This window comes from Phyllopteryx taeniolatus, chromosome 6, assembly GCF_024500385.1.
Source record: "Phyllopteryx taeniolatus isolate TA_2022b chromosome 6, UOR_Ptae_1.2, whole genome shotgun sequence".
In the NCBI taxonomy this organism is placed as follows: domain Eukaryota; kingdom Metazoa; phylum Chordata; class Actinopteri; order Syngnathiformes; family Syngnathidae; genus Phyllopteryx; species Phyllopteryx taeniolatus.
Window position 1 is genome coordinate 22,497,890 of NC_084507.1, and position 24,745 is coordinate 22,522,634.

The 24,745-nt window shown below is 40.2% G+C and overlaps 1 long non-coding RNA gene across 1 annotated transcript; it reads left to right on the plus strand.

Moving 5' to 3' along the window:
* Positions 1–67: 67 nt before the first annotated feature.
* Positions 68–23,364, plus strand: LOC133479480 (uncharacterized). The gene is made up of 3 exons (XR_009788962.1): positions 68–165; positions 20,607–21,623; positions 23,041–23,364. It is a non-coding gene; the product is annotated as an uncharacterized LOC133479480 (long non-coding RNA).
* The last annotated feature ends 1,381 nt before the right edge of the window (positions 23,365–24,745 follow it).

Here is a 24,745-nt window from a genome sequence, read left to right on the forward strand (position 1 = left end):
AAAACAAACAAAAAAAAAACAAAGTGTAAAATAATATAGAAATAAATCCCCTTGCTTGATGTGTTTTAGAAAGTCCAGTGTGGTCGCATGATGGAGGAGAAGAAGAAGAAAACGATGAAGAAGCAGAAGAAGGAGGAGGAGGAGGAGGACATCCAGGACTTCCAGGTGACTCGGAGGTGCTTTGCAGATCTTTGTGGGAAGCTCAGAGCCAACTTGAGGCTCTTTATTTATTTATTTCGTTTTTTTTTTTTACTCCAATCATTTTGCTGAGGCACGTACGTCACGCTGTCCCGTCTCGGTGGCCAATCAGAGCAGGCCTTGTGGGAAGGGGGGCGGGGCAGCAAAGACGTCATGGTGCACAGGAGTTGCATGCGCGAGTAAGTCAACTGCTATCTTCTTCTTGCTGGGGAGAAAGCTTTCTGGCTTGGAAGGGAAATAAAATAAACAAAACAAACAAAAAAGAAAATACAAATACTAACAATAATAACAACTATAATAAGCAAGGCAAAGCAAACAAATGTATTTATATAGCGCTTTTCATACACAAGGTAACTCAATGTGCTTTACATGATTAAAAGCATTTCGAAACAAAGACAAAAAAACAGCTTATAAACATTTAAAACAAAGAGAAAAAAATAAAAATACAATTAAAAGAGCGTACAGTGCAAGAAATATCATTTAAAAGTGCAAATGCTCTAAAAAGCATGGGAAGAAAGCAAAGTTTTGAACCTGGACTTCAAAACATGCACACTTGGTGCTGACGTCACTTCTGTTGGCAACTTATTCCATTTGTGTGCAGCATAATAGCTAAATGCTGCTTCACCATGTTTGCTTTGGACTCTGTGCTCCACTATTTGACCTGCGTCTGTCGAACTCGGAGCCCTACTGGGTTCATATGCCATTAGCATTTCGTTCATGTATTCAGGACCTAAACCGTTTAGTGATTTATAGACCAGTGGCAGAACTTTAAAATCTATTCGAAAGCTGACTGGAAGCCAGTGTAAAGATTTTAGAATGGGAGTAATATGCGCTGACCTCTTTGTTCTGGTCAGAACCCGAGTTGCAGCATTCTGAATGAGCTGCAGCTGTTTAATGCTCTGTTTAGGGAGTCCAGTCAGAAGACCATTACAATAGTCAAGTCCACTTGAGATAAAAGCATGGATGAGCTTCTCCTGTTCTTCTTGACACATGCAAGCCTTCACTCTGGATACGTTCTTCAGATGGTAAAAGGCAGTTTTAGTAATTGATTTGGCGATTGCTAGTACCTGCTAGCCTGGTTTTAGCATCATTTCTGTACGTTATTGAATTTCTTCTGTGGCGCTTTTGTATTGACAAAATCATTTCTGTATGTTGTGTAGTTTCATGTGCTGCACTTAGATAGACAATTGTTTTAATTTTTTTTTAAAAAGTATTAGCTTGGTCACTGATGGTGTAGTGGTACACTCGCCTGACTTTGGTGCAGGCAGCGTGGGTTCAGTTCCCACTCAGTGACGGTGTGAATGTGAGTGCGAATGGTTGTCCGTGTCTATATGTGCCCTGCGAATGACTGGCGACCAGTTCAGGGTGTAGTCCGCCTTTCACCCGAAGTCAGCTGGGATAGGCTCCGGCGTCCCGCGACTCTAACCAGGATAAGCGGTGTTGAAAATGGATGGATGGAAGTATTAGCTTCGTATTCGCAACATTTTTGTACGTTGTTGAGTTTCCTGGTTTTATGGGCTTTCATTTCGATTACATTTAGATCGTTCGTTCCTGTTAGCTTTGCATCAGCATCTTGTCCACACGTAGTGAAGCTTTCTGTGCCACATTTGGATTGACGATTGTTAGTAACTTTCAGCTCGGTGTCAGCCTCATTATTGTACGTCATTGAATTTCATCGGTGTCAGAATTTGATTGCCAATTTGTGTTAGCGTCACCCCGGTAGGTTGTCGAATTTCCATGTTCTCGCATTTACATTGACTTTTGTTTTGTGACTGTTAGCTTAGCATTAGCCTTTATGTCAGGGCCAGGTTTTGCATTTAAATTGACAATTACATTCATAACCAACTAAATGTAAGAAATGTATTTCGACGTGGAAACCTAACGTTATTCAAATCGCAATTTGAAGAAATATTTGCTCGGTCTTAAATATGGCAGTTTTGCGTAATTTTCAACTTTTTTAACACTTTATATTACAAACATTTTTACGAATAATGCGTGACATGACTTAAGTTTTGACATTTTTGTTTTTGTTGAGTGATAATTGGTTCACATTCAAAATGAGTTCCTTCTGGCTTCTGATTAGCTTGAGAAAAAAATCCTTGCGTCACCTATGTTAAAGCTAATTAGCCTTTCATTTTTTTGTATACTTTACTTGTATTATGTTGCCATAAGCAAGTGTGCGCTAATGTAATCTTATTTAGTATACAGCATCTAGTACATTTTGGTTTCATCTATAGTACACTCACAACATCAAATTGACAACAATGAATTCTTATTGTGGGACCATAAATGCACCATTTTCCCTCTATTGCCACTTTTTCCTATGTAGCCATGCGCTGGATTTCCTGTTCTACGGTTAGCACATTTCCTGTGTGGCCATAATTTACATTTACTGTTCTCGGTTTATGAATTTGTTTTCCTCTTTTGCCACCCATTCCTGTGTCGCCATACATTCATTTTCCTGTTCTATGGATAGAATCACCCTTTTTCCTCTTTTCTTATGTAGCCATATGTTCCATTTCCTGTTCTGCGGTTATCACATTTTCCCCTTTTGCCACTCTTTGCTGTGTAGCCTTCAGTTCTATTTCTTGTACTATGGTTATGATATGTTTGTCCTTTTTGTCCGCCATTTCCTCTGTAGCCTTCAGTTGCATTGTTGGTGTAATGGTTTTCACATTTTTCCCCTCTTTTGCCACCACCCTTTCCTGTGTGGCCATATGTTTTATGTTGATTATCTGTTGCCAACTTTTTCTCTATAGCCATGCATTTCATTTCCTGTTTTATGGCTATCACATTTGTTCCTCTTTTGCCACCGTTTCCTCTGTAACCCATATGTTTAATTTCCTCTTCTATGGTTATCATTAACAGCTTTCTTTATCACCTGTATTGCTCAGTGGCGCAATAATGAAACAAACACTCCTAAGATGTCAAAAGCAAAACACACTTGTCGACTTAATTCTTTGACTGAGCTGAAGTGTCACATCGCACATGATGCTGGTTCATTGTTGTTATTGTTTTTTTTTTGTGTTTTGTTTTTTTAAACTTTTGAGGCATATTTTTATTTTGTAATTACAAAAAGATGGACAAGACCGCTATTTATAGCAAATATAGTGCGTGTTGTGTCCTCTAAAGTGTCCCACACGTGTGTGTGTGTCCTCCATGTGACCCGATATGCGTGTGTGTGTGTGTGCGTGCGTGTGCGCGCATGTGTGTGTTTGAGAACGATGTGCGAGGGTTTTAAAGCTTTTAGGAGAGTCCAGAATGCAAATGTGCCTGTGCAGATATTTAATAAGAGACCCGCGCTGACAAAGTGGATTAGTGAGCGTTGGCGTCTGCAGTGGATAATGTGCTAAAAGCTTTCCTTTGCGCTGCTCGCTGGATATTATTCACACTTTGAGGGGCCGGCGGGGCCTTGAAGGGGCAACGCGGCTCCAAGCCAAACGGTCCAGTCACTCGCACAAACTACAAGGCTCTAAAATGGACACGTTTTAAAAATGGATACATATATTTACGGTGAAGCATAATGGGAAACAAGCAACAAAGAATTAACTCTAAACTTCAGCATTTAGCCTTTAGCGCCTGTTCCAAATTAGTTGCAATTTCAACCTCCTCAGGGGGTGTTTTGATTTCTGAGCAGCAGGGAGGCAAGAATATTTGAGCATTTTAGTGCTTTTAGCTGAATGAAAAATACATTTCAAGTATAAGTCATGAAAACAACGACTTTAGCGCTTGTTCCAAATACAGTGGAACCCCGCTGCGGAACTCCCGCCCCCCCTCCCGCAAAGAGGTGAATCAATGGAGGCCAAAACGCAAATATATCCACTGTATGTCGCAATTACATTTTCTACAGATGGTGTTTGGATTTCTGATTCTGATCATCAGAGAAAGCAAGGCTATTTTGGAATTCTACCGCTTTTAGCTAAATCAAAACTCTAAATCAAGCATGAGTCATGATAACAATGACTAATAGTTGATGTTAGCATTTAGCTTTTAGCGCCTGCGCCAAACATTTGCAAACTTAATGCATGTTCCAAATATGTTGCAGATACAACTCCCACAGGGGGTGTTTTTGTTTTGGAGCAGTAGAGAGGCAAGAATATCTTCGTATTTTAGCACTTTTAACCACAATCAGGCATTAGTCAAGAAAACAATGACTTGGAGCAGACGTTAGCATTTCGCCGTTAGCGCATGTTCCAACTATATTGCAATTACAACTTCCTCAGGCAGTGTTTTTATTTCTGAGGCGCAGAGAGACCAGAATTGGTCAGCACGATTGCGCTTTTAGCCAAAATAAAACTAGATTTCAAGCATAATTCATGAAAACTATGACTAAGAGTAAGCATTAGAATTTTGCCTTTCGCGCCTGTTCTCAACATGTCACAATTACCACTTTGTGAGTTTATGTCTGTAAGATTATTTCTTGAAAAAAACACATCTTTAGTTTTGTAAAACAAGGATTTATTTATTAGCGTCTTTATGTAAGTTCATGAGTTGTTTTGTCTCAAAATGAGAAAATAAACATTATTCTCCTAAAATTGTGACTTCTTTGTAAAAAAACCAAACATGACTATTCTTGAACAAGATGGCTTTTAACGATATATTACAACTTGTCAAAAATGTCTATTCTCGTAAGGTTTAAAACATTTTTCTCCAGAAAATTAACACCTTCTCGTAATCGTCTCATAATATTACACCTTTTATCCTAAAAAAAAAAAAAAAAAAAAAAAAAGACTAGTCTTGAAAAATGTGTCATTTTAGCACTTTCTTTTAAACTCTTAACACATTTCTATATTATTTTAGCACCTGTCAACCATGCAAACAAAGACCGTATGTAGAGTTTTTTTCCGGGCTCCATGTGGCCCGGTCAGCAATACGGGTGACAGCCTTTGTGTAATAAACAGAATCTTGTGTGCTGTAATGGGGATTTACTTTGACAAAACAGGGGCATGTACATACATTACACGTCTTCCTGTAGGCAAATAGTCGGCGTAATCTGCTGAAAAAGCGGCCATGTGGGGCCAAAAAGGTCGGCTCGCGACAACAGCCATTTTATTACGGGCCGGGCTCAAACGTCCCGCCGGGCAATTCAATCACGGGGCGATTATTTTTCCACCAAATTCCACTCTGAGGGGAATTGGCCGTCGCGGGCGGCCGACCTCGCGGCGCGGAGGCCATTTATCCGGCGGGATAATGGCGGAGATGCTTTCATTGTCATATCCCTGAGTGCAGCGCAGATCTTGTTATGTGCCACTCACCCATCACACGCTTTTCATTCCTGAGCCTTTCTAAGGGGTTTATGGCTAAAGTAGAACACACTATATTAAAAATACTATCACCTGGCAAATTGTTACTTGGCTTTTGTCGGTGACACTTTTACTGATCGTGAAATCAAAGCGAATGCTTTATTCGAAGCCCATTCCGAGTCAAAACCTATACAGTGGTACCTCGACGAATGAGTTTTTCGAGATTTGAGTCATCGCATAGATGATTTTTTTGGGGGGGTCTTGAGTCGCGAGCAGCGAACTTCACAACGAGCAGCGGATAGCGAACAATTCTTCAAAAAAAGACTACTGTCAAACTAAACATCAGACAAAGAGAATTAATTACACATTGCGTATTCAACCAAACCACATTCATTTGTCTTACAAAAGTCTGCTCGCTAACACATAATGCAAAGTGCAATGGACGGTTAACGTAACTACCATCGATGTTGCGGTCGTTATTAACCTTTAGAAGACATATTGGAACAGAGACATTAGCAACACATGTCGATTGAGCATTCAACAGCACTCACAGGCATATATTCCTTATCCTCTGCGAAAAATGACAATTGTTACTGCAGCTTACTGGGCTCTTGTGACCGTCTTCTTTGTGTATTTACACCAGATGGAGCAGCACAATCACCACTGAATTATCATGATGCACAAACTGCACTTAATTTGTTTTTTTTTGTTATTATTGTGTTTGTTTTTAATAAAATACAATATTGTGGCGTGCTATTTTCTTCTCTAAAAACACACTACAAACATTTTTGTTGGTGTTTTTGGGAGGCTGGAGCGGATTAACGGCATTTCCATTCATTTGGATCAGGAACTAGGAGATATGAGTGTTTTGAGTTATGAGCATGGCAACAGAACAACTTAAACTTGTAAGCCAAGGCACCTCTGTATTGTCTTAATATAAAAAAAAGAAAGCTTTTAGTTCAAACTATGCTGGTTTATTACCAAAAGAATCTGTTTCGGGTTTATTCCGTTTCTAGGCAACATTTTAACATTGTTCATTTACAATTGTAAAAATAAGTGACTTTATTTTGAAGAAATATGAAATCACTTCCAATCAATGATTAGGTCTAACGTGCAAGAGTGCGAAAGTCTGTTAGCTTGTCTCGGACATTTTGCATCATATGTTAGCATTTAGCTTGCAGGATTTTGTTAGACAAAATGACATGGTTTGGTTCGGGTTAGTTTTTGGGCGTTTCAGTATGTAACGTTTCAATCTCTTTTGTTGTACACTCTGTTTGTACGTGTTACTGCTCTGCGTGAGTTAAGGTACCAGTTGTTTCAAGGTGCATAATTACCGTAACATCTATGCGGATTTCTGTGAGACCATCTGTGGCATTTCGCATGGTATGTGCTATTAAGCTCCCAACTACACGATGTTTAATTCTCGTTTGTTTTACGTGTCAGTTTTGGCACTAGGAATACTTTAGAAACTGTTATTGAATTAGTTTGTGTTTTAAGCCTCTGTCGGAGAGGTAAAATTACACACAGTTTTTACACACAGTTTTTTTGATGCCCATTTAGCAGATTTTGACCTATTGCAGATGGGTCTGGAATGTATCCCCTGAAATAGTTTAAAAATGAACGATAGTGCGAAAATGTTGGAATATTTTTGCCTCTTTGCCGCTCAGAAATGAAAAGGTCCTCGAATGGATTATTTCCATTTCCATTCATTCCAGTGGAAATAAATTCCAATTAGATGACTGAACAACACTTTGTCTTCACAGAGTCCATTCTCATCCACCTGCTGTTAGCACACTCACACGCACACACATACGTACAGACTGTCTGGTTCATATGACTAATTAGCGCAGCGTCACACTGCGCTGCTGCCTTTGCTGCTTTTGATGTTAATTGCTACGTCAGTCGGTCGGGTTAAGTTCAAATGCAGGACCAAGCCCCCCCCCCCCCCACTCCCACCCCTCACCTTCCCCCACCTGAGCCCCCCTGAGTCCTCCCAATTGTAACCTCCACCATAATCCACTTGTACACCCAAACACGACACTTTAGTTCACTTCAGTTCAACTGTGCATGTTATTTTGGGTAACTAGTGTCAGTCTGTGAGGAAAAGGGGAGCAAACAGATGTCTTAAAAATATCTATACATTAAAAAAATGGATACATAAGAGTTTTTTTTTAAATTGACTTTTGTCTTGTGGGAAAACAATTTTTTCACAAAGTTATATTCCTGAAAAATCTGACTGTTCAGGCAAGAGTACATCATTTTTCTTACAATAAGTTCTTTGCATGCCAGATTCTGACTTTGACTAATGATTAAGACATATTTTTCAACAGGCAAGATTCCGACTTTTGTTTTGCAAAAGGTTCAGATTTTTTTCGTGCAAAATAATCACTTTTTTTCGTGCCAGATTTTGATTCTTTCACTTAAGATTCTGACATTTTCCAAGCAAGACGATGACTTTTTTAACTGTTAAATTAAACTTTTATCCACGTAAGATTCAAAATTTCACACACAAGATAGGATTTTTTTTCAAGGCCAGCTAACATCTTTTTTCTCTCAAAGTTTTTCCACCAGATTCCAACTCATTTTTTCTGACTTTTTTCCACGCAAAACAATAACTTTTTTAACAACATAAGATTCAACATTTTTATTCTCTTTTCACGCAAAATTGCAAAATTCTTTTAAAATTTGTGTTTTTCGCAATTTTTTCACACAGGATTATGACTTTTTCCCACCCTTTATAAAAGATTTTCACGTACGACTACAATATATGTACGTAAAAGTATGACTTTTTTCCTCACATGATTATACCGATTTTTTAATGTGACATTATGTTTTTTTTTCTCAAAAATATTTTTTTTTCAAAAAAACAAGTTCTTGTGATATCATGCATTTTTCGAAAAAACAAAAACAAAATGTTTCCGACTTTAATCTAAAAAAAGGGGAGTATTATTGTAATGTTACATCTTATTTTCTCTTGAAAAAAACACTAATTTATTCTTGCATGATTTCATCTTATTCCCTCAAAATATCCTTTTTATTGTATTCTCCAGAAGGCTGCAGCATGTTAGCATTTAGCCCTAACCTGCTGTTGCAAATATGAGTGAATCGTTAGTTACGTATATCTAACTCCATCAAAGTTTTGTCCGAGCTTGAGGTATATTAAACAAAACAAAAACAAAAAACAACGTTAAAGTAAAATTTCTAAACATACGACCTCATGGAGTGTTTCTGATTGCGCCTGTAGGGGGCGTCGTCACTGAGCTACTCAAACAAGTGTCGGACGTTAAAACGAAATGTTCGACTCTTGTGAATAACGGAAGAGACACGGTCGTCTTCCCTTGAGAGTATTTGAGCGGCGACAGACACGCGAGAAGCGAATAACAAGCTGACAGCCTTTTTGCAAAACAGCGATGTCATTTTAGCGGCAGCAGCCTGGTGCTAAAAGCTAAGAGCCACGTGTCTTCAACGAGCAACGAGGTAATTGTGTTGTGATTCCACCCTGCTGAGCAGCCACCATACTAAATAAGGACACGTTCACCGCAAAGTCATCCTGTCATGTAACATCGGCCACTTCACCTCCTCGTACTTTCACCCATGCTGGGGAAGAAAAAAATATTCACAAAAAATATTCTGATAAAAAGTTGTGATATTCTTCCAGATATTTTTTTAAGAACAGTCTGTCAATCTAATTTGAATGGAGCTGTTGTTTTTTTTCTCAAGAAAAAGGCATACATTTAGAATATTATAAATAATAATAAAGAATAAAGAGTATTTATAGAATATAGTAAAACCCCTGTTTATCACGGGACTCACTCACAATTGGTGAAACGTGATTTTGAGAGACTATACAAAAAGATAGCTACTCTCCCCCTCCCACAACTCATTAAAAGACATTTAAACGCATAAAACCACAGTTTTTAAGTATTCTTTAGCACCCATTCTCACACAGTTCTCCCAATAAGAGGCAACGCGTGCTTGTTTCGAGCTATTTATGTGTCCCTTGAAGTTTACTATAAAACTGACACATAAAATGAAAAGGGGATAAAATGCTCAACCAAACCATATCATTTCATTTCCCCAAAATCTGCTAGCTGAATGGTAACATATAATGCCAAACGCCATAAACGGACTACTGTAAATTAGCATAGATGTTATGGTAATTTATTAGAAACTTCCGAACAACTTGTACAGCACCTATATACACACAGAGCAGCAACAGATACAAACAGAGTAAACAGCAATTTATTCCAGGAATAAATTTAGATTTGTTTTCTTAGTGTAAATGTAATATTACAAGAATAGTTTCTCTTTTCTTCTCAAATTACAATAAATATTTTTTTTTAAAACAAACAAAAAGCTTGTCAAGAACAGTTGCATATATATATATATATATATATAAAAGTTGCAATCTGATGTGAATCCATTATTGTGTGAAAAAATTCAAAACTTCTTCTAGATTTATAATCTTTTTTTGTTACTTCTGTAATTTTCAGTGATCTTCACAATTAACTACATCAGTCATCGTTCATTTACACAATAATGGATTTGACATTTTTAAGGATATATTAATATTTTGGGTTATGTTGAAAAAGTTGAAATGTGAGTACATTTGTATTTGTGAGAAGAAAATCTTCACCTGTTTGAGAAGTAAATATGTAAATAAATAAATAAAGTAATAAAGTAAATAAACCAAAGTAAAGTCCGAAGCCAGAGAGTTGCAATTTTACAAGAATCAAGTCAGATTTCGGTCAAGGAAAAAAAAACAAAAAAACTGTAATCTTTTGAGAATAAATCCGTATTTTTTGAGAATATACTTTATGTTTTACTTCCGGTTGTATTTTTGAGTCGTAATCCTCCCAAAACAAAACTTGGTCAAGTGTCCAGCAAGTGAAAGCAACAATGGTTGTCATGCTGTAATCTGGCGGTCTTGCGTCTTGCGTTTGTCTTGGCTGTAGCCGACTCTCCAAATTGAGGGATTAGCACGACGGCTAAACCAACAGCGAGTGAACTGGAGCGGAGCCAAGCGGCCCCGAGGAAAAAAAAAAAAAAAAGCTCCATTGTTGGAAGTGTTGTTATTGCTTGCAATAATCTGCGCTTAGCGCTTAGCGTCTGTCTGGGGTGAAAGTGGAAGGAGAGGATTACGGCCTTTGGAAAGGACCACGTCTCAACCCTCGCGGTGAGAAACTGAATGCGTGAACTTGACAAGATTTCTCAAAGGCACAAACTCTTCCCTTAAAGTCCCTCAAAAGGGAAAATATAGGTCTTCTAAATTCGGCACACCACGGAGATGAGTGTTGTTAACAACCTTGCCAAAGATGAATGATTAAAAAAAAATATATATACGTAATGAGTCTTCAAAAAAAGTGAAAATCAAGCCGTTTTCTCTGCTCTCAAAAGCCGTGGGACCCTGAACCCAGGACCCTCTCAACTGTCAACTGTAAGTCAAATACCATTGCTACGACCTGGAAAAAAAATGGATGCCACTTCATTCAGCGTCTTTCTTATGCCTACACATAACTACATGTTTGAGCCGCAAAAATATATCCACTTAAAGCCTCCAGTGGCTGGAATATATTCCACCGGGTCGTCGGGGGGGTTTTCCACGCCATGACGGCGAGGCGCTCTAAAGCGGCCACGCCAGAGCGTCGACCCTGTCCACACGGTGGCTGTCAAGTCGGACTTTTAAGTTAACCCTTCTCTTCCTGACGTGCGCACACTCATGGCCAACAATGAGGCACTCTAAAAGAGCTACGCCAACGTGAAGCCGCTGTCTACTTGCTCAATGTCAGACTGTCATGTCAGACTTTGCTTTTTTCTCCTCGCTCTTCCGCCTTTTCCCTGTCGTGTGTGCCCACACACAGCCAACAATGAGGCACTCTAAAGCGGCTATGACAGCTGGAAACCCCAGTCCACATGTTGACTGTCAAATCGGACTGAATGTGCCCCGCCCCCCCACCCCCCCACCCCACCCCGACATTCTTCCGTTTTTCTATGCGTCCCGTGAATGTACTCACTGTTGACAATGAGGCACTCTAAAGCTCTAAAGATGCATTCTCGGGTCGTAGGCACAGCTAGCGGGAAACTGCTAATAGCCCCGCCTAAAGAATTCAGGAAAAATGGTGAAAAAACAGATCAACGCTTTCGCTCCAAAATGGACTACTACATAGTTCCCAGTCTTTGCATGTTTTCCTCAATTACATTCAAACATGTATAATCTATTTAGAAACAATTTTTTGAATTCACTTTAAAGGGTCTTTAATGATGAATTATTATGTCCATCTCAAATCTCGGCATCGGGTTGAATTTACTGTGTGTATTATTTGTTGAGGCTGAAGAAAATGGCAGTAACAAAAGTGTAGTGTGAGTTAGCTTTGTGGCTTCTTGTCAGTGGTGTTGTTAGCCTGATGTCAAGTGAAAGTGCTGAGGGGGGAAGTTGGGACTTAAGGGGGGACCGAGGGGGCCTCTTCCTCGTGCCTCCAGTCGAGTGGAAAATCTCAGCAAATTAGTTACCGCGACGACGGCCTGTCGGGGAGCTTTCATCCAGCGCAGCGGCACAAGCGCCCCCGCCCAATCGGCCTCCTCTTGCCTGCTTAACAACATCTTCACTCCCCCTTTGACTCTCCCTCGCCGCCATCCGAGCGTCCATTACCCTGCCCGGCTGTTAAACGCCTCTCCGGCATTAGCACCATGAAGAGGTGTCACATAAACACCCGGCACCCGCTAAGAACCTTCGGACGCCCCCGGAGACGCCACTCCATCCGGTTGCTTGCCACTTTATTAGGTACACCCGGCTAAAACAATTGAGAGATGATTGTCAACTTTATGTTGCTGGTACACAGCTAATATAATGCCTATAATCAAAAAGACAGGTGGGGAACTCAAGTCACATGACTTGACCCAAGTCAGACTTTAGTCGGCAAGTTTAGGACTTGCTTTGCCTGTATTCCGTAACGTTTATTACTGTGCGTAAATGCCAAAAGGTGAATTCAATTACTTAAAGCTGGGATCCACTACTTTTTGTTGTTAAAAAGAAAATATTTTTACTCAAGCCAATACTAGAGGAAATGACAAAATGCTGATTAAGCCTGTCAGCTCCTCTAACGTCTAGGTGTATTCGTCACTTGTTTATTTGTTTTGTATTTAGTGAATGCCCAATTCATTTCCTGCACTGGCCCAGTTGGTGGCGCATACAAAATGACGTCGAAGGAAATGAGAGCACGGAAAGGAAGAGGATTGCTGAGCAATGGAGGAGCGTAGTTGTAAAACGCTCACTTAAAATATTATTTTGCTTTTCTGTAGCATAAAATAGTCGTGTAAATGAAAATAATACTACAAATTGCCGCAAATTAACAAAATCGACCTCTTTTCGAGGAGCCGTTGGCTGACCTCGTGGGTTTCAACAACTCTATTATACACTACGTTGGTTTATATTCACCCCCGAGGGGTTGGGAGAGGGGGAGACGGTTGGACTCGACACAGCCTACGTCATACCCAAGCGACGGACCGCTTTGTTGTAATGCTGAATTCCAGCAGTAGGGGGCTCCTAAAATAGCTTTAATACGTTCGTGTAATGTGCTAGTGCACATCCCATATTTGTTTGTGCTAGCATGTTATTTAGGCTAGTATGCTAATTAATACTGTGCTATTGATAAGCCTCATGTGGAGGTGGTTTATGTGTGTTGAATAATTTAACTACTCAAGACAGTCATCTATGCACATGGGGCTCATGATTGTGAACATGTTAGATGCATGGTGTTGATGCTTTATGATCCTCTCTCTTGTGAGTGCTTTGCTGCCATCTTGTGGCATCTATACACAATTCCGAATCCCTTTTAGGGATGGTGGCATTTATTCGCGGCAGGGCTCAGTCCCTATCTGCTGTCATTGAGTAGACAATACAGTGTATGTTGTGACTGAGCAAGACCGTATGACTTGACTTGTAACTTGCCTAACCCAAGTAATGACTTGACCTGCTTGAAATTTAGTGGGGACTTCACTTGACTTGGCAAAATATACCATACTGGATACCAAATTGGATACTAAATGTATCACAACAGCGGAATCAATGGTGCATTTTAAAACATGATTTTTTTTAAAAAACATTTTTTATGCGCATCACTGCCGAACGTCGGACTCCATCAGATGACAAAGTGGACACCATTTTTATTTGTGTCGGGAGTTGGGATGTGTGACATTGTGGATGTGTTATATCACAACGTGTGTGTGTGTGTGTGTGTGTGTGTGTAAGTGTGAGAAGTCCATTCAGAGGCGTGAGCGTGTATGTTCCATATCTTTGGATTTTAGCAGCAGTTTTTCACAGCTATTGCCTTTCCCTCGAGGTTCACACACAAACTGTTTGTGCGTGTACAGCACATTTACTGTACCGTGTGGATGCACTTCTCCTGACGGACCCTAAGGAGGGTTTCATCTTTTAATATTAACTCAAACTTTGTTACTTTACACGCATGATATGTTAGCTTAAGCCACAATTTAATGACGTATCATCTCTTAAACATAATGTAACATTGCAAAAATGATGCCATGATATAATGGGAATATTCAAATTATTACACAATATTGTGAAGCACTATTGCGACGCTAATTTAGCAGTCTACGTCTTTATTCAGTACTCCATCTTGTCAACAGACAAATGGACTAAAATGGCAATCACACAATATCCAAATCGAATTCTTTTGCCCATAAAAAGCTGCTTGATGAAGATTCAACAAACAAGCAGCTATGAGCTAGCAAAAGAAGCTATTGTAGTGGTTTACCTCTTCACTCAGTGCTCATTCTTGTCAACGGACATATGTACTCAAAAGCAGCACAGTAGTCATACCATATCCAAAATCAAAGTCCTTTGTTCGCAAAAAGCTGTTCAAAGATAGTGGGTTGAGCAAAAACAGGAAGTAAGCAGCGACAGCTCGCTAGCTAGCCAGAAGCTAGCGGGAGAAGCTAATGCAGCATTCTACATTTTCACTCAGTGGTGCTTCCTGTCAACAGAAAGAAGGACTCAAAAGCACCACAGGAGTTACACAAGCTCCAAAATTAAGGTCCTTTGTGCACAAAAAGCTGCTCAATGCAAGCTCCACAAACAATCAAGCAAAAAAAGGAAGTAACCACCGAACAAAATAGAAGCGACAACGACGCTAAACATGGCTTAACAGAACCAACACTGCCAGTAGCTAGATAGCAACTTGTTTGAGAAGCTAACATAGCATTGCAGTCTTCGTCTTCACTCAAACGCACCACACCGCTGAGCTTATTTTAGCGTCCAGCGCAGCTCTTGACCTCGCTCAATCAACAAAGACGGCGAAGACGTCCTGAAAGCTCTCTGATAAAAGAGCAGACACTCGGGGGCGTGTCGCTAATTTGAGACGCTGACTAATTGTGGATCGCTAATGGGCAGCACAGACACCATTAGCGTCTGCGAGATAAGTCTATCTAGGAGCTGATGCGACACACACACACACACACACACACACACACTCATGTATACTCACATTCTGTATACAACACACATTAAGCTAATCCATTGTATAGGCTATAAAGATTAGTGCGGGTAAATAAAGACAAATAGACTGTATAGAAAGACAGGCATAGTGTATATAAACATAGACAACTCATAAACAGCATCATTTTTAAAAAGATCGATGACCATATACATATAAAGATGGATAGGTTGCATACAAAGTTAAACAGACTGAATATTGAGGTGAATAGGTTCATAAAAATGGACAGAATATATACAAAGTCTGAGTGAAAACGTAAACTACCACGTTAGCTTCTTTCGCTAATCGCTTGCTATTTGTTTGAGGCATCATTGAGCAGCTTGTTGTGTACAAAAGAATTCAATTTGGAGCTCGTGTAACTGGCGTGGCCCACTTTAGTCCATCTGCCTGTTGTCAAGAAGGAAGTGTGCGTAAAGAAAATACCAAAATTGGTGTCTTTCCTTGTATAATGTTGAGCTACTGCAAGCATTTTATGTTACAATCTCCTTTTTGGAATAAATGTAATAATAGTGACATTTTTTTATTGGTTTCTGATTTTAAAACTAGTTATCCATCAATATGTTGTGTATGTGTCAATATGAGACAATATTTTATATGGGTTCACAGTCATAACGGCCCTCCGAGGGAAGCCATAACTACAACTTGTCCCGCGACAAAAATGAGTTTGACACCCCTGCACTAAGCGCTAGATGTTCGCTGTAGTCTTCACGCTGCACTATTTGCATATCTGTTGTTGACCAATACTGGCCACTCATGCCAGAGTAGCATGTGCACCACTTGCACACTGTGTCTATATACACTGACTGAGGAGTATCTGCAACATTTGCAAAATTGGCATTGTCTCAGATTATCGCACTACTCGTCACTTTAAACCGCGTACATTCCTTGAAGTCTCGGCGCCCTTTGCACAATGGTCATTGCAACGGACTATTGCTATATTAGTCATTCAAACTGCTCTAATTGCTAGAGGACTCGGCATCGTTTTGCACAATTGAGCAAAAAAAAAAAAAAAAAATATTGGACTTGCATTACCAGATTACTGCCAACCTTTTATTGCTCAGCGACTGTTTTTTGTCAATGTCTTTATGTCTCCAAAGCGTTCTCTGTCAATTGACTGTCTGTTGTCGTACTAGAGCGGCTCCAACTACCGGAGACAAATTCCTTGTGTGTTTTTTTTGGACATACTTGGCAAAATAAAGTTGATTCTGATTCATTGAGCAGCCTTTCGTGAACAAATACCTTTCATTAGGATCTTGTGTGACTGGCATGGTGCATTTGAGTCCATCTGTCCGTAGACAAGAAGGACGTCCGAGTGAAGTCATTGACTGACACATTATCTTCTTTTGCGAGCTGTTGGCTGTTTAAGTCCATCCATCCATCCATCCATTTTCTGAGCCGCTTCTCCTGTCTACGGTCGCGGGCACGGGGAAAACCCACGCAGGCACGGGGAGAACATGCAAACTCCACACAGGCGGGGCCGGGGATTGAACCCCGCTCCTCAGAACTGTGAGGCTGACGCTCTAACCAGTCGCCCACCGTGCCGCCTGTTTAAGTCATCATTGAGTAACGTCTTGTGTACAAAAGACTTCAAATTGGAGTTTGTGTAACTGATGTGGTGCATTTGAGTGCATCTGTCTATAGACAAGAAGAAAGTCGGTGAGATGACGTTGACTGCTACGTTGCTGCTTTTTTCGCTAGCCGCTTTTTGTTTGTTTGAGTCTTAATCAAGCAACATTATTTTGTGTACAAAATACTTCAATTTGGAACTTTTGTGATTCGGGGGTGTGTTCAAGTCCATATGTCTTTTGACCAGGAGCGCTGAATGAAGATGTAGACTGCTAGCCGCTAATGATCATGCTAGCCGCTAACGATCAAAAGGTAGTGTATCATGTGAGTGTCGCGTTTGTTTGTTTGTTTGTAATAGCTTTGTTTTCAGGGTGCCATCAGAACCAAACAAAAGAAAACAAACCGTCTTGAAAGCTTCTGCATGGTCGCCAGCCCAGTTGCGATCCGATATGGCTCCGCTTGTCTTATCAGGTGCTGTGAGTGGCACGTAACGCTAACAGTGACGGCCTGCTGTTCCCAGGGAGGCGGGGTTGTGTGTGTGTGTGTGTGTGTGTCTGTGTGTGTTGTCTGGGATGGTGTTGCCTCACTCGTTCCATACAGTATTTGTCCATGTCTAGCATACCAAGATGCCGCCAAGGAGCGAAGACGACGACAATGACGTCCAAATGCATATTTACGTCCTAAAGCGGGCTACACGCGTGTTGACATGATCGGCCCAAATTTGACTGTTTGACTGCCTCCATCCTGTAAACATCCATCTGTAAACAAAAACGCCAAGCTCTTCACATGCTATTTGCATGACAACAATGCTTTTACATGCTCTGCACATGAAAATCACGGTGACATGCTCTTTACGTGAAAACAATACTCTTTCATAACAATGCTTCTCAGTAAAGACTCCGTGTCGAGCGTCACATCGGAAAAGGTTTCACTGTCTACGTAGAAGACACAATGTTTGGCGCAGATTTTTGTCACGCATTCCAATACATAGGTGGATGAAAGCCCGATTGGTGGACTTTATTCGCTTTGCCAAGTGGTGAAACAGGTGAATTGCAGTTTCATCATCAAAACGGAAGACGGTAAACCCGCGTTTTTGTCCAGTCGAATTTCTATGAATATGACATAAAATGAGAACATGTTCAAGAGGCTCGAAAACGGTCATAAATATTTTGTTTAACGCTGACAGAAGCAGACTGGGATGGTTAATAACAACCAGGAACTGCGGAAACTGATCGTAAATGGCGGACATGGCGTGTGGTTAACTTATTTACCCATCAGGCTCTGCTTCCTGCTGCATTAACCTCTTTATTTTTATTTTATTTTTTTAGCTTTTAAAAGCTTTTCAGAGCGATAAGCCACCAGCGCTCCTGCCCGTGGGATAGAGGCGGTTGTCGTGGCAACCGGGAGCTGAGACACACTCGCGCACAAACACAAACAAACACACAGAGGCTATTATTACGTTTGAGTGAAGTCGTACATGATTTTTTGAACGTATGGACTGTAGTTTTTCCAACTGTATTTTTATACCGTATTTTCTGGTGCGCTTTCCTTCACTCTCTCCACAAATCCTTATAAACCTTTACATTTCAAAAATCAAGGCCTTTGCTATCTTTAACACTGACAACAAAAGGGTCCTTGATTGAAATGTTGACAGATTTTCAAAATGCCAATTGGCATATTCCTTTGAAAAACTTTGTAAAGAATCCGTCATAAGTCTGCGGTCATTATAAGAAGGTTTCATATTGATGTTATGGAAAAGAATCATCATCTTTATATAAAATCATGCGCTTTAAAGGAAAAGAATGCTCTTAAACCTGCTCCTTACATGAAAAGATTGCTCTTTACATGATCTTTACATGAAAACAATGCTCTTCACATTAGAATAATGTTCTTTACGCGCTCCTTACGTGAAAATAATCTTTATATTCCTTACGCCAGTAGAATGCTCTTTACATGCTCTTTAGAAGAAATTAAGGCACTTTACATGAAAATAATGTTCTTGTCATGCTTTTTACATGTAACTAATAGTCTTTACATCTTTTTTTTTTTTTGCGTGAAAATAATGCCCTTTTCATGCTTTACAGGCTCCTTAGGGCAGTAGAATGCTGTTTACATGAAAAATAAAAATGGACGCATGGCCTCTGTGGCGTTGCGCTTACATCCCTCCGTGTTTCTCGTGTGCGTCCCGCTCCAGGCTCATCTGCGGTTTATCTCATTGATAGGCCTGACTCCAGGACACCATTGTTGAGACCGACGTCTTTTTCTGCAAAAATGATGGCTTCAAACCTGGGTTATGGCTTCAATTGCGTTCATAATTAGGGCATCAAACCATGTTTAGGGTTCCAAATTAGAGTTTGGAATCAAGGTCGGGATTTCAAATACGGGTTTCAAATTAGGGACTTTCGTATTAAGGTTTCAAGCCCTGGTTAGTGTTTCAAATTCAGGTTTCAAGTGAAAGTTAAGCTTTTAAATAAAGGCTTCAAGACAGGATTAGAGTATCAAACAAAGGTTTAGGTTTCAAGATGGGGGTTAGGGTTTCAAGGTAAGGCTTCAAGACAGCGTAGAGTTTCAAATTATGGTTTCAAACCTGGGTTACCATTTCTAATTAGTTTGTAACTTGTTATTTATGACATAAAAATAGATAATTGTTATTATTGTTAATTGTATTTTCTATAATTATATATTATTAATAATGCTAATGGTTGTGTATGTGTTCAGTGCCTTAGCGAGATTTGATATTTAAATATACGTCTACTCAGCTGATTGTGTTTGCCTCGCTGCGATTGGCTGCAGGACAGGAAGTGAGAGAAGGTGGAAACAGGCTGATGTTTTTCTCCCACACTATCAGTGGACCGCTCTCCGTCTCCCTCGTTTTCCTCCTTCTCCTTCCTCGTCTTGTCCCGGTGCTCAGGAGGAGCCGGCCAATATAGATAAGCTTGACAGAGGAGTCATCCAATAAAAGATAAGCGTCCGAGCGGGCCGGCCAATAAAAGATAAGATGGCGGTAGGTGGTTAGGTGCGTGCGTAGGTCTGTGACTTCCTGGCCGGTCTCGGCCGGGCTGATAGGCGACGCTCCGCTGATACCTTTGGCGTCTTGTCGCCGTCTGCGCAGACCACCGACATTCTCACCAGCTAGCAGCAGTTCCTTCACGTAGAAACGCTGGAAAAGCAACGCATCCCATAATGCATTGCGCCAATATCCCAAAAATGATTTTTTGCGTTTCTTGGGGTATCGTTTGATTTTCGCCACGAGACAAATCCATGGATTGATAATATATTTCAAGTTGAGAGTGACGTCGTCGTTGGTGCAAGGACAAAAAAAAGTTTCTCATCATCGTCATCATCGTGAAGATCATCGTCATCATCATCATCATCATCATCATCATCATCATCGTCGTCGTCGTTGTTTACTTGATGAATTCACTTTTCCAAACCACGTTTGATAATCTGACGCTAAACGCACACATCCATCAAACGGACCCTCAATTGTGTCCCACGGACCCCCTAATGGAACACACACACACGCACGCACGCACACAGACGTGCACGTCAGACACATGAAGACAGAGTTGTCGTCTTTCAGGGCAGTCGAGATAAAGCGAGAGTCCTGCTCCTTGTCACACAGACACACACGCACACGCACGCGCACTAAAAGCCCCCCCCCCCCCCTTTCTCTGAAAGCCACACTGCAGTCACTAATGATGGACAGCTGAAGGCACACTCTCGGGGCGCCAATCAAATTTGCAGGCCTGTAATTGGATTACAGCGGGCAGGGGGGAGGGCTTTTATCTCACCCCCCACCCCTCAAAACACACACACACACACACACACACACACACATACATATCCCCCTTCACTTGTTTGTGCTCTCGTCTGCCGCTTGAATGATGGACAAAAGAGCGGCCTGTCGACTGGCGGCTGAGTGCTGATTGGTCGGAGCCGACGTGGCTTTGTTGTGTGCTTTTTGCTTCCATCTCGTGTGTGTGTGTATGCGTGTGAAGTGCGTGCGTGTGTGTGTGCGTGCGCACGAGGCACCAAAGAGCGAAGCGTCACTTAGCTCATTGCCTGCTTTCTGTTGGCTTTTCAGCAGGCCTCAACACCACGAGTCGTGAAAGGACACCGCAGGGGTACAGCGTGGGCGAAGACAATACGCAAAAGAACCAGGAAATAACCCCAAACAATCCAAAATCCAAAATGTTTTTGTCATTGCAACTAGCTGCTGATGTGTTTGGGGCCAACTCATGGAAAGTCAGCAGGGAAGCCCAATGTAATATTAGATGGCACTCATATAGGAAATAACCTCATAATACACTATACCAGAGGTCATTTGCAGCTTTCGGGTTTCAGATAAGGGTTTCAAGCCAAGGTTATGGTTTCAAGCCAAAGTTAGGGCTTAAAAATAGGGTTCCAAGCCATGATTTGGCTTTTAAATAAGAGGTTTCAAGTCAGTGTTTCGGGTTACAAAACGCGTTAGGATTTCAAATTCGTAGTGTTTCAAATGAGGGTTTCAAGGTAGAGTTTGGGCTTAAAAGCAAAGTTTCAGACCATGATTAGTTGGGGTTTTAAATTAGGGTTTCAAGCCAGGGTTAGGATTTTAAAACCGGGTTAGGGTTTCAAAATAGGCTTTTAAATTGGGATTTCAAGCTGTAATATTAGACTTTTATCTTTTATACAACTATTTCCAATTTTTTCCCCCGGATGAATTTGTTCACTTACAATACTTTTAATATTATGATAATATTAGCATGTTTGATACATATGCATATTGTTACTTTTTCCATTGTTTATGCTTTGTGCGGTATCCCTGAGTGCCCAAAAAGACAGACTGTGTAATATAATGTAATGCATTATTCTTATTATTTAGACCACCAGAAAAAAGAAAAAAAAAATACATATGAAATAAGCTACAAATTCAAAATGAGCATTTATCATTAATAGCATTATGAATCCGAATGAAAAAGAATCCATTTGAAGTGGCAGTAACGTTTGGTAGACGCGGAGCGCGCTGTGTTGTGCTTGCCGGCTGTCGGTCTGGTGTGAGTAGAGACGCTCCACGCGGCGAGCTATCTGGCCGTGCTATCCTATCGGTGGCCCACGCTGCCTTGTAAGGTGTTTCAATTTGTCTTTTTTCATCTTCGCGTTGATATTTTTGTTTCCATATTTTGAAGTTGATGTGTGTGTGTCGATCTTATTTGAACCCTTTTTTGTATGTGTGTTTGTGTGTTACTTTTGATCACCACACGTTTGTGTTGATGTTATTTTGATGTTTGTGTGTGTTGATGCTATTTTTACACTCATGTTTTGTTATTATATGTAACACTAAAGTGTTTGCGTTGATGTTGTTTTGACATTTGCATGTCTTTGCATTATTTTAGTCTTCATTTGTGCTTGTGTTGCTATTTTTGTGATTGTGTATGTTTATGGTATTTTCTTGTTGTTATTTTACATTTTTTTTTGCATCACTCTTTTCATCGTTAACTTTATTTGTATTTGTGTCGATGTTACTTTTACATTGATGCTATTTATACATTTGTATGTGTGTTAATGTTATTTTGATGTTCATGCATGCAGTTATATGTGTGGTATTTCTACATTGTGTATTTTCATGAATATGTTTACATTTGTGTGTTTTTGCGTGCATGCGTTTGGGTTTGACATTATTTGTATATTTATGCACGTATGTTAGTTATTTTTAACATTTGTGTGAGTGTGTGTTTGTGCTGATGTTATTTTTCTGTGAGTGAATTTGTCTTATTATTTTAAGGTGGATGTGTGTGTTTGTTTATTTTTATATTTGTGCGTGTATGTTGGTATTGATTTGTTCATGTGTGTGTTTATGTTTTTTACTTTTAAATTAGGGAGTGCGATTGTAACGTTTGTTGATGTTATTTCTGCGTCTGTGCGTGTGTGCGTTTGTGTTGTTATTTTGATTTTGATTGTGTGTGCTTACATTGATGTTATTTCACCAGTTGGGTTGTTTTTTTGATTTCCGTTTACATTCATGTTTGTGTTGATGTTGATATGTGTGCATGGTTGTAATTCTTTTGTTTATGTGTGTCTTTGTTTTGAATTGATTGTACTTTTTATGTTTGTGTGTATGATTTTGTTTGCGTGCTTGTTATGTTGCTGTTCTTACATTCATGGGTGTGTGTTTGTGTCTTTATGTCTATCCTATGTGTGTTAGTGTTGATGTTGTTGTTATATTTTTCTTCATCTTTGCTGAGTTTGTGCGCTTGTGTTGATGTTATTTGTCTGTGTGTGTGTTTGTGTGCTCTTTTTTATTTTGATGTGTATGTTTATGTGATGTTATTACATTCATCTTTGTGTTGATGTTATTTTTACATTTGTGTTGATTTGCGTTGACATAATTCTATGTTGTTTGTGTTGATATTGTTTTTACCTGTTTGTAATATTTGTAACTAAATTGGTATTGATTTGTGTGATTATGTTTGCGTGCTTGTGTTGATATTGTTTCTCCGTGTGTGTGCGCGCGTGTGCGTGTATGTGCTCTACTGGCACAGACGTGGCGTCTGGCCTCCGCTGACACGTTCCAGATGTTGCTGAGCTGAAAGCGCGCCGCTCAGCCTCGCCGCCGCTGAAGCAAAACTCGGGACAAGTTAATCCGGCAGAGCTCGCCTTTATCAAACGAAACCCAGCATCCTCCTCTTTCTACAACCCCCCCCCCCCCGGCCTCCGCACCCAATGACTCACATACACCCCCCCAAGAGTCCAAGCCCCCCTGTACAGTGATGGATGAGCTACTTTGCAAGCACTTGTTCAAGCGTCCATTTGTTTCTGTGCGGATTATAAACGTCTCCATTGCTCAAAGTGTCCTCATCCACTTGTTGCAGGCCTTTCACTCACTTTGTGCTTTGTCACTGACATTCTCACAGAAGCCTCTTAACTTTCGTATTTGTGGGAAGGCTGAGAGTGGGAAGCCATATTTAACATCATTAAAGTCACTTAACAAGACAACAATGCCCCCCCAAAAAACAACAACAAATTGCCGATAATAACAATCCTAATAGACCTATGTTTCAGTTTACTTGAGTTTTAGCTTTTTGTTTTGATGGCTTTAGATTAAAATAATGAATAAATCAGTTGTTTTAAAAATACTATAGTATATATTGTGAGTATAGAAAGTCTACACACGTGTTTAAATGGCATATTTTTGTAAAATGGGGGGGAAAAAAGGAACCCAAGATGGAAAATTTCAAAACGTTTTCCACCATCAATGTGATCTATAAGCTATGCGACCGAATTGAATTTTTATTTCAAAAAGAGGGGAGGGAAAAGCAAATAAAAGATGCGGTTGCACATCTGTACACACCCTCTCCTAAGTGGGATGTGGCTCTGTTCAGAATTAACCAATCACATTCATATTATAGACGTCAGATCACACCTGCCGCCATTTAAAGTGCCTCAGATTACCCCCCCCCCCCCCCCAAGAAAAAGGTTCAGCTATTTTAGTATTCTTTTCCTGACATTTTTTGCCGTCTTGCAAAAAGCCAAAAGGTTTTGTGCTAACTACTATTTGGAAGTGTCCATAATTCGCTCCACCTTGACCTTGATCCCAGTTCAAACGAGAAAAAAAATGTCCCAAAGCATGATGATGCCAGTGCCATGCTTCACTGTAGGTATGGTGTTCTTTTGGCGATGATGGTTTTGTCTTTGTGCCAAAAATACCTTTTGGAATTATGGCCAAAAGGTTCAACCTTGCTTTCACAGTTTGCAAAAACACACTTGAAATCTACCAAATGCATGCGGGAAAATGTGTTACGGTGAAAGTTGAACTTATTGGACTTAGTTTAATGCCAAGGTGGACAAGAATTTTTGAAATGATTAATCTTGGTTTTATGTTCTTAATCTCTCGCATTCCTGCTGTTTGAACAGGGGTGTGTAGACTTTTTACATCTACTATTTAATACAGAAAAGCCCTTTTTATTGCGGGGATACATTCCAGACCCACCCCAGATACACTGTACAGTAGAGGAACAAAGTCAAAAAAAAACAACAACAAAAACAACTCGAATATTTTTCGCCCCTCCCACAAGCTTTAAACACATTTGAACTCATTAAAATGCACAAACTTGTGAGAACACTTTTTTGAAGTATTGCTTAGGGCCTATTCACACTTTCCAAAAAATGAGATAATATGGTATAACATCACTCTGAGGAAACGAAAAGAAGACTCACCCATACGTTTCTCCAAATAAGAGGCTGAGC